Genomic DNA, 15,549 nt, shown 5'->3' on the forward strand with positions numbered 1-15,549 from the left:
ACTTCCCTTCAGGTCCCATTGGCCCAGAGCAGGTCATATGCCTATACCCAAACTCATCCCTGGCAAGGGAATGGGACCACCATGATTGGCCTACAGTCATGATTCACCCCCTTGGGATCACCTTCTTCTAACCACATGGGAAAATGAACACCAAAAATAAATTTAAAAATAAATAAAAATCAAGGCTCTGGTGGCAAAAAATAAGTGAGATGGGGGGTGGCTTTTGGGTTGGTGGATAGTCATTAGTGCTCTCCACCAAATGTTTCCAGTTCTCCTCTTGTACAAGGTAGGGTAGTACTTCCCTATCTTCTACCTCCTGGAAGTTGGGTGAGAGGCATTGTGACTTGTGTCAGTCAATGAAATGCCAGCAGTGGTAACATCTCTCACATCCAGGTGGGAGCCTTAAGAGTGAGTGTGCAATTCACCATGTTTCCTTTTCCCAGCCTTGGCAACTGTGGAAGCACAGAGATGGAATGTCCATTAACCTGGTCCTTAAATGACGGTGATGTAGATCAGAGTCCCTCCTCACCGCCAGCATCAACAATAGACATTTAACAGAAGCAAAAATTAAACCTTTGTTGTATTAAGACACAGAGATGAGGGCTTTTTGTTACTGTAGCATTATTTAGCCTTTCCTAACTGCTCCAGCAGGAAACAACCGTGTCTGCCGCAAGTATAATAAACAAAAGCCTATATAATATTCATATGCCATTTACTAAATTTCTACTATGTAGCAGGCACTCTGCTGGGAATTACAAGGTAAATGTTACGGCTATATTGTATACATGAGAAAATGGAGGTTTCCATCTTGTTCAAGTTCATGGAATAAGTGACTGGTGGAAGCCCGAGCTGAGTCCAGGTCTTTCTTGGCTCAGAAGAGCTAGCTTTGCTCACATATGACCCTGCCCTTGAGTAGTACTGCCACATGAATTTATATCTCAATGGAGCCTCACAGCCTCCCTGCCACAGACACTGCTATCATTCCATTTTGCGTATGAGGAAACTGAGATTCAGAGAAGAAAACTAACTTATAAAACTTCACAGAACTCAGAAGACACCAGAGCCTTGCTACCCTTCTGACCACATGAAGAATCGAGATATTACAAGTTGGAAGAGAGAATTGAGGTATTAGGAGTTAGTGGAGGCACAGGATTTTGGAGTCAGGTACCCAGGGGTTCAATCTGTGCTCTGCAGCTCAAACCTGGGAGACATGGATCAAGTTCATGAGTATCGCTATGTATCAGTTCCTTCCTTTGTAAAAATGAGGCTAGCCATGTCTACCTCAGAGGGTTGTCAGAGATTCATATATGTAAAACCCTGTATAGAGCAGGCAAGCAATAATTAGCCATTTTTCCCTGTAGATTTGTTAATTTAAGAGGAACTGATCAGGAATTCCACTTCCCTGCCCAAGCCAGTGTGAATGCATACACACACACACACACACACCACCCCGGCTGAAATGAAAACGTTTCCCATTAAGATTCAACGACGTCTCGCAGGACCTGCTTCTTGGTCATATAAGGGCTGGCAGGTCCTCTCTGCGGGCTGGAGAAAAGTTTTGTTTCCCCAGCTGCACTCGCAGGGGAATACTCCGCAGGCACGGGCGTTGGGAACCTGTTTGGCTTGGCTCAAAGGCCTGTCAGCACATTCAGGAGGTGAAGTCAGAGAGGGACAGGATTTCAAACAGAGCCAGCTGTACATGAATGCCCGAGCGGGAAAATGCCTTATCCAAGCAGGGTGCCTCTCAGCCTGTGTTGCCCTGGGTGCTGTCAAACGAGCCTCTGAAGATGGCTCTGGGCCAGGAAAGGAAGAAGCAATCACTGACCCCAGGGAAGGGCCATGACTTCACAGCAAAGTGGCCAGAAGGACTATGTGGGGGTCATCTCAGCCAGTCCCCTGCCATGGGCCGGGGAAGGGCTGAGCCTGGGCTCCCAGAGCTTGCTGGGTGGAGGGGCTAATGTTCATCTCCCTGGAGTCTCAAAGTCAAGGTATGGGAGGGGAAGGGAAGAGAGAAGGAGGACAGCAAAATGAAGGACCAGGTTAGGAGTATTGGGAGGGGAGGGTGAGAAGTGGATAGTGCCTGATAGATGGTACCCCCCAGCCATGTTCCCGTGTCCAGGAAACAGTGCAAAGCTAAGACCTGAATCCTAATTCCAACTCTAACGTCTCCCACCTGTGAGTGGTAAGATAGTTAATTTCTCTAAGCCTCTATTTCATCAGCTATGAAATGCAGATAATAACTACTCCCATAGGGCTGTCGTAAGGATTAAATTAGCGAACCTACGTAAAAGGGCTTAGCCTAGTGCTGGCGAATTATAAATGTATCAGTTAGAATTCTATGGTTGCAAGTGACAGAAAATTCCGTTAAAGTCAAGAGACATTTTATTGGAGTATATCATTGAAAAGCTTTAAGTAGAGGTAGCTCTAGACCTGGCTGGATACAGGGCTCAAATGGTATCATGAGGCTTTGATTGGTCTCCATCACTCAGCTTGCTGTGGGAAGAGTTAGCTCCATCCTCAGTCTCCTTTAGATAGTGTCCAGCAGCTCCCATTCTCTGTCTGTAGGAATAAGTAAGATGGCTATAGTAGTTCCTCACATCCTCCCGGGATGGTGCTTCATTGATCTGATTGCGCCTCATATCCACTCCTGAACCAGTCAGGCACAGGACATACTAGATTGGCTGAGGTGTAGGTCAATTGTCCACCTCTAAAACCAAGGTTTGGGGAGTCTCATCAAACTACATGGCCAGGGAAGAAAGTGAGGAGGAGAAGATTTTCAAAGGACAATCAGGACCTATGAAGGAGTAGGTGCTGGAGGTCCAACAGGTGATTATTATCTGCTGTTATTATTATCAAATTTTTCAGTCCAGGATAGAGGGGCATCTGCTCCACTTCAAAAACCAGGTTGGCATTCGTGATGCACAATTTGATCTCTTCTAATGAGTTGGGAACTCCAGATACAAATCATCAAGAACATGCTTCTTTGGATGGAAAATGCTCAGGAGGGATGTATTCAATGATATAACATATATAAAACATATATATATAAAATATATATATAATATAACATATATAAAAATATTCTGTAAAAACAATAATCATTAGTCTTAGTCACTGTTGTGACGTTCACTGTAAAAAACTTGACCCAGGCCAATTAAAATAGAGAGTTGAAGATTCTCCAAGCAAGATTTTGAAACATCAAGAAGCCCTGTAAGTATATCTACTTCTGGTCTGTGTTTTTCTCCACTCACCTGCTCGTTGAACTGTATCAGTATCAGTTTCTACACCAGGATTTCCACAATTCAATAGTTGAAGTAGTAAAAGTAGAAAAGAAAAACTGAAATCAGTTATCATCATGACTGAACCCTAAAAAAGGAGAATCCAATATACAATGAAATATTCTTTTTCCTCCCTATAACGAATCAGAGATCTTTACACCCCAGAACCAGAATGTGAGAAGGATCTCTGAAAATTCTTAGAACTGACTATAAGCATAAGAAGTGAATGATAAATCCAGTGTTGCAAGTAGAAAATACCGAGAGGTTGATGAGTATCTACTGTGTGGCTTAAGCCATGGCTGGGAGGTAATATAGTAACCAGTTCTTGGCATAAATAGTCTTAAAATCTTTCCACCTGAGGAGAGCGGTATGGGATTGAATGATTATCACTCTCTCAGAAGGCTGTATGGCTCTATTCATTTACCCCATGTTTATTGAATCCATTCGCCTCCTCTATCCAGGCACCTACTAAGTGCTGGAGGTGAGAAGCTGTGTAAAACATGGAGCCTGTTATCAAAAGCAGGTGGATTCAATATATAATTGCCATGACAGAGGTAAATACAGGATACTTTAGGAGCAAGTACCCCACCTATGGGAATTCAGCAATGGCTTCACTGAGGGGCTGATTTGTAATTGTATCTTAAAAGAGATGGGTGGGAGTTTGACAGAAAAATGGGGTGATCGTTTTCCAGGAAGAGGGGACATCAGGGACTAAGGTAAGGAGGACTCAGATGGAGCTATTTAGGACTCACCATCAGCTATTTATAGACAAAATGGACAGAATTCCTGACCACTTCTTGTCAGGTAAAGAGAAGAGACACCAGACAAATTATTAAACAGATTATCACAATTACTTTATCCAGCCCAGCCCTTTGCAAAGTGCTGCAGAGAAGATGGACAGCAGTGACACTGCATAGACTGGGAAGCCACGATCGGAGGCTTCAGTGGAGGGGTGAGCAGGGGCTGGCCTCAGTCAGGGAAGTCAAGGAGGCCTCCCCAGGAAGTGACCTTTAAACTGAGACCTGAAGGAATTAGGCACATGGGTGGGTGGGGAGAGCATTGTTGTCTTGGGCAAGAGTGTGTGTTAGAAGTAAGGAGAAGACCAGTGTGGTTAGAAGGTACCATTCCCTTGCGGGGAGGGGATGGGGGAGGAGGAGGTCACGGGACAGGTGGATCTAGAAGGGGTGTGGTTAATGCGGCATGTCCGAATATAGCACCCAAACTCCAAGTCTTAAACAATCTGAGAGGCTAGATGACGGTGAACAAAGGGGACCCAGGCTTTATCTGAAAGTCAACACTTCATTCCGAAGGCAGAAGCTCCGATTCCCGGCTACGAGAGACTGATCGTGATATTAGCTGTTTATGAAGCTCTTGTGAAGTGCCCAGGCCCATGGTAAATGCCTTCTGTATTACCTTGTTTCAAGCTCGCAATAGCCTATCAGGTAACTAGCGCAGGCTTCTTCCCAGGTGAGGAAACTGAGACTGTGTGCTTACAGAAAATGGCTAAGGCTCCAGGACTGTAAAAGACAGAGCAGGATGTGGCTCCAAAGTTGTGCCCCTGATCCCTCCATCGAAACGCCTCTAAAGAAAACCAAAAGCATTAGAAATATTGTAAAATTCCAGCAGCTCAGCAATATCACCCTCCCCTCATGGTATTTTGACAGATAGTCGGTTTACAATGGTATTCCTTTTCCTTAATGTGGAAGGTGAAGGGGGAACTCCAGGGACCTTTTTATGTTTTCTTTCTCATTTGTATCTGGGCTTCATGCCCCTGCTGTTTCGAATTCCATTTCAAATGAAAAAATAACTAAAAACCACACTCAGCCAAGCTATTTGGATTTAAAACAGACCAGCAGAAACCTGGAAAGAGTCAGGATTCTCCCTAATATATCAAATATAGCAGGCAGCCCCAATCTGAGAGGCTCTGCTCCATTTCGTAAAGAGAACAGGCTGTAATTTGAAAATGGATGAGTCAAGTTCACTGTTGTGACTTGTTTGAAGGTCTGGAGGCCAGGCCTGGTTTTGATCTGACAGGTCTGGGTCTCCAAACGTGGGTTATTCCTTTGCAGAGACTCAGAGAGGTGGCACGCTCGCCAGGCACAGACCTGGAGCAGCGTCACTTTGAAGAGTTCCTGGGTGGGTCTTAAATGGGATTTGGTGCCCATTGTGGAATCAGAGTAATGAGCTCAAAACCAATGATTTTCATTACGCCAGCAAACCAGTCAGCCACTCTGTTTGCTCAGGTGTGCAGCTGTGTGCCCCATGCCCTGATCTCTATATAATAAGAAAATAAATATTTTTAAAGGAAGAAAGAATTGAAGATGAAGGAACGTCACAACTGGTGGGGTGGGAGAAGTGAGAGAGAGGAGATCCTGGGCTCTTTAAAGTAAGTTAAAGTCTTTGATATCTACTCTCTTTACTAATTGGTCACTCTCTCGTCCGTGTAGAAAAAAAGAATCTGCTAATGAAGTAGCAGGATTCCTTCAATTAATTACTGAATACATCACAACTCCTCTCCAGGGGCCGCCGTCAGACTCGAACAGTGCCAGTAGATGGCGCTAGAGGGCACGCACAGCGCTCCCTGCTTCTCAGGGTGTAAAGGATTAGAAAAAGCCCAGCCAACAAATTCGGCCGGGAGAAAAGTATGGGCGTCGTTTGCCTTCAGGGGAACCAAGTATAAACACATTTTTTACAGAATAGGGAAGCATATGCGCTGGAACTGTTCTTGCCCCACCAGCCGGAGTCCAGGAAGCGAGCACCAGATACTGTTTACAGGGCAGCTCTTATTTCAGAATGAAGAATAAGGCTCAGCAGGTAGGGAGCCCTTGAGGACCAGCACCGAATTTCCAAGAAGCCCAAGCTGCGATGGATCTGCCAAGGGCTTGGCTCAGGAAATTCATTGGATTAGACAGTGGAGGTTGTGGAAATAAACCCATCTGTTTTACCAGAGGGACCAGATTGGTATACTGGGGAAAATGTGAATTTCTGGAGTTGGACAGAAATGAGTTAAAATCCTACATGTGTGACCTTAGGCAAGTCTCTTTCCTTCACTGAACAACAGTTTACTCATCCTCGGAATAGATGTAATACTTGTAAAGCATGGTGGGGAAGGGGGTGTGGAGAGTTGATTTGTGAAAATCACTTAGCACAACATTCAATATTCAGCAATCTCTGGAAGATCTCTTCCAACCGTGGCACTAACACATTCATGTGGGAATCGGTGGAAAAGACAACCTTCCCATTTGTGTCATCACGTTTTCCGATACACCCTGATTCTCTATGGGCTTATCACAGTATTTTGCATCTTATTTACATATGCAGGTCATTATATTGGGTACCCCTTTAAAGCAAGGACTGTGGTAAAAAAATTCATCTTGCATTCCCAGAATCTATCAGGGCCCCTGCATCATAACATCTGTTGAATACACGAGTTTTTCTTATGAGCAAGTTGTTCCAACCCACCAAGCTGAGTGATTCAGATACAGTATTATAGCCACATCTCACTTTTTTTTTTCTTCACTGTGCTCAGGAAAGAAAACAGAAAATACTATAAACCCGGTGATGAAAATTAATTTTGAATTTTTTTTTTTGTTTTAGCCAAAGACCAAATAAAAGCCAGATGCTAAGCAGCCATTTTCAGTATTGGCCAAACTCAACCAGCCAAGACTCAAAATAAATTCCAAGACAGAATTACGATATGAGACATAATTCTATGATTTAATGTCATAGCCTAAGACTTGGACATGTGGCATTGTAGTTTATGCAGGCCAAAGAGAGAGATGCAGAGAGACAGGAGGAACAGCCTGGGTGGAAGCAAATGACAGGGAACCAACGGGGTGAGGGATGCCCATGGTGGCCAATATCAAGGAGGAGATGGAGACAGCAGAGCTCGGCTATTGTAAGTCAGATGGACTTGGTCACTAAGTGGCTGCTTTGATTAGGGCAAGTTACTTATTGCTGACTCAATTTTTTCAGTTATAAAATGGGGTGTATTAGTTAGGATAGGTTAACCTATGCTGTGGTAATGAACAAACTCTGAAATCTCATTGACTTTGCAAAACAAAAGTAAATTTCTCATTCACCCAAAGTCTCAGCCAAAGGCAGGTTAATGGGAGTTCTACATCCAGTGACTCAGAGATCCCATTTCCTTCTATCTTGTGACACTACCACCCCATCTCATCATGTGGCTTCCAGTGTTACTCTGGCAGGGAAGAGAGAGCTGGAGAGGGCACACTGGCACTTAAGTGCCTTAGGGCAGAAGTGACATATGTCATTCCTGCTCAGAGGCCGTTGGTCAAAATTAGACACATAGCCTCAACCCAACTGCAAGGGAAAGAGAAATGTAGAGGAGCACATAGATAATTATGCAAGGGAGCACCATTCATGTCTGCCTCAGGGGATAATCATTAAAATAATTAAATCAATCAGGATTCACTCCTATTGAGTAAAATAGAACAGCCAAATAACAGGGGCTTTAAAATTTTTACACATATATTTCCTCCCTTGAACAAGAAGTCTGAAGAGAGGTGGTGTGGCAGCTCTCAGTCTTCAGAAGCACAGGCTCCATTGTTTCTGCTCCACTATTGTTTGCATATGGCTTCCATCCTAAAGTCACTTCATGGTTACAAGCTGCTCTCCAACTGTCAAGTCCCCATTCCAGCCAAGATGAAGGAGGAAAAGATGAGAGCAATAAAAGGCACCCTACCAGCTTTAAAGTGCTTTCTCAGAAGGTCACCCAGCAACTTCCATACATATTTCTTTGGCCATTCCTAGTTGCGAGGAAGTCTAGGAAATGTAGTCTTTAACTTTTGTGAATGAGAGAATGAACACTGGGTAGGCAGCTAGCTCTGGAGTCTGAGGGACTTCCTCTGAAACCCATGCCTATGTTGGAGTCAATGGTTCCCAACCATGTTTCTGTGCTTTTTCTCTCTGCTCAAGAGACGTACTCCTGGAAGAGAGAGATCCTATTGTCCTGGCTTGAGTTACATTTCTTCCCCTCCATACCTGCTGCCCAGCTGATAGTTTTCACCACCTCTACAAGCAATAGGACCTGGTACTTCCCCAAAGCAAAATTGGGGTATGACTACCAGAAAGGCAAATGGATACTGGGCAGGCAAATATCACAGGCAAATTTAAGGAGGCACCTTACTCTCAGGGTCATACAAGTGCAGAGTCAGCACTCGCACGACCAGGAGAGTAAGGTGCCTCCTTAAATTGTGCACCTCGGATGTTTCTCTGGCTTTATCCTACTTAGATGGATCAACTTCCAGAGCCCTTGCTCTTTCCCTGGCACTAACAGGACAAGGTTTAAGACTGAATCAACCTATTGATACATGATCACCATGAGAGAGTAACTGGTCTTAGAGATTTAAGAAATACTTTCTTTGATATCAACTATGAGGTGTAAGATTAAAAAAACTTTCTGGAGTCTCCATTTCAAAGCACCTCTGCTATTTTAAGAGCTAGCTTTGGGACTTCCCTGGTGGCACAGTGGTTAGGAATCTACCTGCCAGTGCAGGAGACACGGGATCGATCCCTGGTCCGGGAAGATCCCACATGCCATGGAGCAACTAAGCAACTGAGCACCACAACCACTGAGCCTGTGCTCTAGAGCCCACGAGCCACAATTACTGAGACCGTGTGCCACAACTACTGAAGCCTGTGCTCCACAACAAGAGAAGACACCGCAATGAGAAGCCCGCGCACCACAACGAAGAGCAGCCCCCGCTCGCTGCAACTAGAGAAAGCCCGCGCACAGCAAAGACCCAACGCAACCAAAAAGAAAGAAAGATAAATTTCTAAAAAAAAAAAAGAGCTTTGATTGTTAGCTGGCATGGGAGTGAAAAGCCCTTCTGAAATACCTCGCCCTCCCATCCGCTTTCCAAGCAGGCAGTCTTGTTTATATATCATTTCTCCTGGATGAATCATTTGTAGCAAGAGTACAGCTTCCACTTGTCCATGAGAAATTGTTCAAAACAGTCCTTCCCACTCTGCACAAAACCTCAAGGGTAACTATAGATATTCAAAATGAGACTGCTATTTGTCAGCCTCTCAAAGTCAGGAAACAAATGAAAGTAACTATGTGCCATCACAAATCACTTTGAAAGAAAAAACAAAACCTTCCCAGTGATCGCTTTTTTTTTTTTTTTTTGAGCTCCCACCCTTCATCTTCTGCAAAACTGGCTTTTATATTATGCTTCCTGCAGAAGCCTCCAGTTCCCTTTGTTTCTGGTTTCAAGGCGTTATTTTCACATGAAGCTTCCTGAAAGCCATGCAGATTTATCATGGGGGAAAGGAGAAGGCTGGTTTGGGGGCCAGAGTTTAATAGTCATTTGCACCTTAGGGATCTGAACCCCCAAATCAAGGTCAGAGGGAAATGTAGAGTCATTCTCAATATTGTGTTTATCTGATATGCTGAGTTTATATAGTGCTGTACAAAGACCTCACAAAGAAATACATTTTCTGCAGATCTCTGCCAAACTCTCAGGAACAGAGAAGGGGTAGGTGGGGAGACAGGGCTAGAGAAGACACCAGAAGTGGAGAATGGTGTCTGGATCATGGCTGGTGAATAGATACTGTCCCAGAGGCTTTACATTAATTCTCACAGCCCCCACTTCAAAGTGAGTGTTTTTAATCTCCTTCTTACAGGTAGAGAAAGTGAAGCTCAGAGAGCTAAGTAACTTGGCCAAGATCACACAGCAAAGAAATGACAAGTGGGGCCCCAAATCTAGGCTGGCCCTACTCAATATCTATGCTCTTTCAGGTGTGCCTTGCTGCCTGCAGAAGGTCAGTTTACTTCTTGTTAGGGGAAGATCAGCAAGATGTGGTGAGTAAGGAAACTGAGGATCTAGTCCCAGCATGGGGACATGGGACAGAGCATCCCATTCCCCTGGACTCTAGCATTCTTACCTATATAATGAGTGGAGCTGGATGGCTCTTAAACTGCTTCTGCTCTCTGATCATCTGGGTTTTCATATCTACCTTCATCAAAGGCATCCAACGAGAGAATCAAAATAACAGGAAGGGTGAACCACAGGCAGGATCCCTCCCTGTGGGTCAGGAGTCCAGTAAAGGCCAGAAACCGCCACTGCAGGGTAAATAAACTGAGCTCGGTGTTCCTTGCACCCTCTCATTTTCTCCTCGACTTCCCTAGCCCCTGCCTCCACCATCCAGGTACTCTGCTCCTGGCTTTACCATGTCTAACCACCCCGCCAACGGATAGCACCCCATCCAGGCTTGCCTGGATGCCTGCCTTGCTGAGTTCAAAGGTCTAGCTATTTTTAATCTAGCCAAATGAATGGCTCCTTTTTGCAAATTATGAGAACATGCTTCTCCAACCTGGGTAGACATAGCCCTGAATTGGGATGCGTGGCTTGGCGAGCAGAGCATGAACTGACTCTCAGCACCTGCCTACCCCACTCAGCCAGATACCCCATGCAGTGCACAACTCACACAACTGTATGGGGCAGCCCTGACACAAGGCCAACTGCTGATTCATTTCAGTGAGTGGTATTCCATCCATACAATTATGCATACCAGAGAGGAACCTAGGAGATATCCTTGACCCTTTTCTCACCTTCATCTCCCATATTCTATCCACCATACTATTGATTTAGCTCCAATTTATCTCTCCATCACTGCCACCACCTTAGTCAAAAGAACATAACCTTTCTTCTGAACCGCAACACTAGCTTCCTAGCTGGCCTCCCCCTCATCTATACTCTTCTGCCTTCTGTTTATTCCCACTGTCACAGCCAGAAGGTATATAAACTCAACTAGTTTAACACTGAGAGCTTGCAAATTAGAGAATCTTTTCAAAATATAAATATGACCATCCCCTTTCATGCTTGAAATTTTCAGTGGCTTCTCATGACTCTTAAGATAAAGACAGGATTCTTTGACTGGGCCTCCTGCATCATCACTCCCCTCCCTATGGATCCAGCTTCATCCTGCATCGTCTTCCCTTCAGCTCTCTCCTCTCCAGCTCCTGTGGAGAATAGCCCAGGTACATGCTATTCCTGCTATCTAGAGCACTGGTGCTTCCCCCTCATCCCTGTTAACTCTTATTCACACTTCAAACGTGTCAAAGGTCAAGGGTTATGCCTCAGCAAGGCCTTCCCTGGTACCCCTCCTGATCGGCTCCCCTTATGCTAAGTTCTCAGCGACAAAGGCCTTCTTCCCTTCCCTGCTCTCATCAGTTACAGCTGCACATGCGTCTGTGAGATCATCTGACACTGTCTCTCTCTCCAGCCAGCTGTAAGGTACATAAGTATCACACCGCCTGGGCTCGTCACTGTATTTCTAACTCCTTACTGTAGTGTCTAGCACACAGTGTATATCGATAAATATGTGTTGAATGAATGAAGATTTGTCTGGCTTGGAGAAACCAACATTTAACAATGACCGGTTTCGATAATCCCCCAAGAAACTTGCAAGTTTAACTTCCCCAAAACTGGTGGTATAAAAGGAAGAGGAAGAAGAGAAAATCATAGAAAATTAGTAATTGACAAACAGCTCCTTCATAACTAGCCAACTCTGAAGGCATCGTCTGTGAGGCACTGTGGTTCACTGGTTCCTAGCAAATATTTGTTGAATTGATGGATAAAATCCAATCATTCCAGGCCCAGATTAGATGCCACATCTGCTAAGAAGTCGTTTCTAATGTGTACCAGTCTCCAGAAATAATCTCTCTGTTCCCTATATACTCAAAGCATTCTATCATTCCCTCTCTGATGGTAGTTTTTATCCTCCATAAGAGTTATTTGGGTATCTGTCTCATCTCTTAGAGTACATTGTAACTGTCTAACGTATTTCTACTCTGACCCTCCATTCCCTAACACCTAGCACACTGTCTACCTATAGTAGTGCTCAAATCAAGTTTGGTCAATGAATGGATGTACAAATGGATTATAAATAATGCTGGAATTAGCTCTCTCTCTCTCATGAGTACAGACTGTTAGTTTGAGTGTATTCTGACTTTCCTGATCTTATAATCTCTTTAAAAGAAGCTTGGGAAAAGAATTGCTTAGGATACTTTTAATTACTTTAAATTAATTAATTGTCTATCATTTATTAAGATTCCATTGTGAGAAGTCAGGTTTTTGTTTCCCTTCCCCCAGTCAAGTATCTTTAGTTCAGATGGTCTTGACAGCTTTCTAATTCAAACCAGAGAGCTTCCAGTATCAGATATGTGCCCCAAACACTCCGGAGGTTCAAAATCCACCTTGGGAGAGTTCAGTACCCACCATATAATCGTCTAGGTTTATGTCCTTATGATATGGAAATTCAATTTAATAACCATCAACACTTTCCTTGAGTCTCTTGTTTGTACCAGTCGAAAACATACATCGATACATAGAAAATCCATCCTTTTTTCGGGTCTCCCAATTCAAATTTAGATCATTTAGATCTAAACATTTGTCTAATCTAGACAAATTTAGATCATTTGTCAGGATGGTGGTAGTCTCTTTTCTAACCATGAGCTACCATTAGGATTCAAATACGTTTACAGAAATATGCCTTAGAGTTAACAAGTTTGAGAGCAGAGAGAAACCTCAGGGGTTATTTGACCTAAACGTCTATTTTACAGGTGATGAAACTTAAGTCCAGAAAGAGGAAGTGACTGGTCAAGTGGGTTGTGAAACTGAGATCCAAATTCAGGTCTTTGGAGTTGAAATACTTTTTATACCCTGACGATGTGCCAGTCTTCTTAAATACTTTATCTCTGGTTATCTCGAATAATACCCCAAGAAAGGTGTATCACCCCACATTTTACAGATGAAGAAACTGGACTCAGAAAGTTGAAATGATTTGTCTCAAGTTTTCCTGGCTAATAAGTCCTCCAGATAACAAAGCTGGGATTGAAGCCCAGCTCTGTCTAAATCTGAAGACGGAGCGCCTTCCACTACATCATGGTGGTAAAGGTCATCGGAGATTTGTGAAGAGCACATTGTTACTGAGTGATGAGTTTGAGACCAAAAGAATGACAATTCCAGACTAGAGAACTCAAGACTAGAGATGCCATATCCTCCTGCATCCCCCCCCCCCACCCCCCCCCCCACCCCCCCCCCCCCCCCGCCACACACACACAACCACCACCAGCTCCCTGGATACCTAGACCAATATCTTTGTAAACTTTACTGGGCATGCAAGTCTTTTTAAAATACAGACTATGATGAATAGGTCTTGGATGGGACGTAATTTCTTCAGATTCTGAGATGTTCAAGTGATGCAAATGCCACTAGTTCTGGAACCATACCTTGCACAACAAGTCTTCTAAAGATATGACTCAGTCCTCAGCCGTTCCATCCCCAGACTGCCAAGCAGCAAAATTAGAAAGGGCAAGGGAGGGCAGCTGTGGCTGAGTAGTCGGAGGGGACACAATGTTTGTGTGGATGTCATTTGTTGAACATCTTACCGTGTGCTGGGCATAATGCTAAGGACTTTACAAGTATAATCTCATTTAATCCCCATTGTCAACCTCTGAGTAGCTATTGGTGTCCATATTTTACAGATGAGGAAACAGAGTTTAGGCAACTTCTCCAAATTCACATGGTTCTGTCTGATTCCAAAGCTCATGCTCTTAAGCACCGTGCCAACTTCCTCTGCGATGAGTGTTTCCTTTACACCCAGTCTGAATGGTACTTTCAAGGAGGAAGGAGTCTTTGAGTAGATATTGATGAGCTGATGTGGACATCACAAAACCAACCCCAAAGTGCTAAAGAATATCTTAGACCAGATGTTTATCAACTTGCTTGAGAAATGTGCAAAGGATTCATTCACACCCAGACAGAAATAAGCATGAATAGCTTGAGTGAAAAATTAGAAATAACTCACATGCTCAGCAATAGAGGAATGGTTAAATAAAACATAGTATATTAGGCAATGCTCATACTCGTCAGTCAATGGCTATACAGATTTCAGATAATACGTTTGCTACTATAGCACGATCTGAATTTTTTTTTTATTTCTTTTTTCTTTGCAGGTTTTTTTAAAAATTTATTCTTGGCTGCTTTGGGTCTTCATTGCTGCGCGTGGGCTTTCTCCAGTTGCGGCGAGCGGGGGCTACCCCTCCTTGCGGCGCACAGGCTTCTCATTGCGGTGGCTTCTCTTGTTGCAGAACGTGGGCTCTAGGTGCGCGGGCCTCAGTAGTCCTGGCATGCAGGCTCAGTAGTTGTGGCTCAAGGGCTCTAGAGAGCAGGCTGAGTAGTTGTGGCGCACGGGCTTAGTTGCTCTGCAGCCCGTGGGATCTTCCTAGACCAGGGCCTGAACCCATGTCCCCTGCAATGGCAGACGGATTCTTAACCACTGTGCCACCAGGGAAGCCCCTGAATTTTTTTAGAAAAGAAGATGTGTGTGTGTGTATGTTTGTACATAGGAAAATATTGGAAAGAGATACCTCAAGAAATTAATATCAGTAAACTTTGGATGGTATTATTATTCATTTTTTTAGATTTTATTTTTATACTTATCTCTATTTCTCATTTTTCTATAAAAGGATGTACCATATGAATAACTGTTTAAAGAAAAAATAAATATAGGTGAGAAGACAGGAGAAAGCTGAAAAAGGACAAGAAAAGTAGATATACGCTCCCAGATATTCAAATAAATTACAAAGTTATAAATACTAAAACAGTCTGGAATTGAGAGATTAAAATGACAAATCAGTGGAAGGGAATAGAAAATAAAGTAAAAGACCAGTAAGATTTGCATACGTAAATAATTTATTTTTTCTCTTGGAGTGAGAACACTTTCTAACTATATTATGCCCCCCCCAAAATACTATATATGCATGCAATAGATCATTGACAAAATAGGAAAAGATATTTCTGACATGGAGAAAAATATTCCTAACATACACAACAAGTAAATAAGACTAATTGTCTTAATATCTAAAGTGTTCTTGTAACTCAATAGTAAAACTGGCAAAGAACATGAACAGCTATTCAAAAAGAGAGAAGAAAGAGTGTGAGAATTAATGCTAGCACAGTAGCATTTAGAAAAGGGCACTGCTCATGCCATTGTCCACCCTGTTCATTAGAGTTTTTATGTAACAATCTAGGTAGAAATTCAAATCAAACCAGAACAGGAACAATCCCATTAGTCACTTCTGACCACTAAGGGCTTCATCAGTAGCTTACTGATAGAGGGATAGGAAATGAATACCTAGTTCCTACCATGCAGGATTCATAGTCTGTTGCATATAATTAGGCTTATGTTGACTGCATAATAAACTATAGCAGGAAGGGAAGTGAGATGGCATGAGGAATGA

This window comes from Monodon monoceros, unplaced genomic scaffold, assembly GCF_005190385.1.
Source record: "Monodon monoceros isolate NGI ecotype Baffin Bay Population unplaced genomic scaffold, NGI_Narwhal_1 Super_Scaffold_18, whole genome shotgun sequence".
In the NCBI taxonomy this organism is placed as follows: Eukaryota; Metazoa; Chordata; class Mammalia; order Artiodactyla; family Monodontidae; genus Monodon; species Monodon monoceros.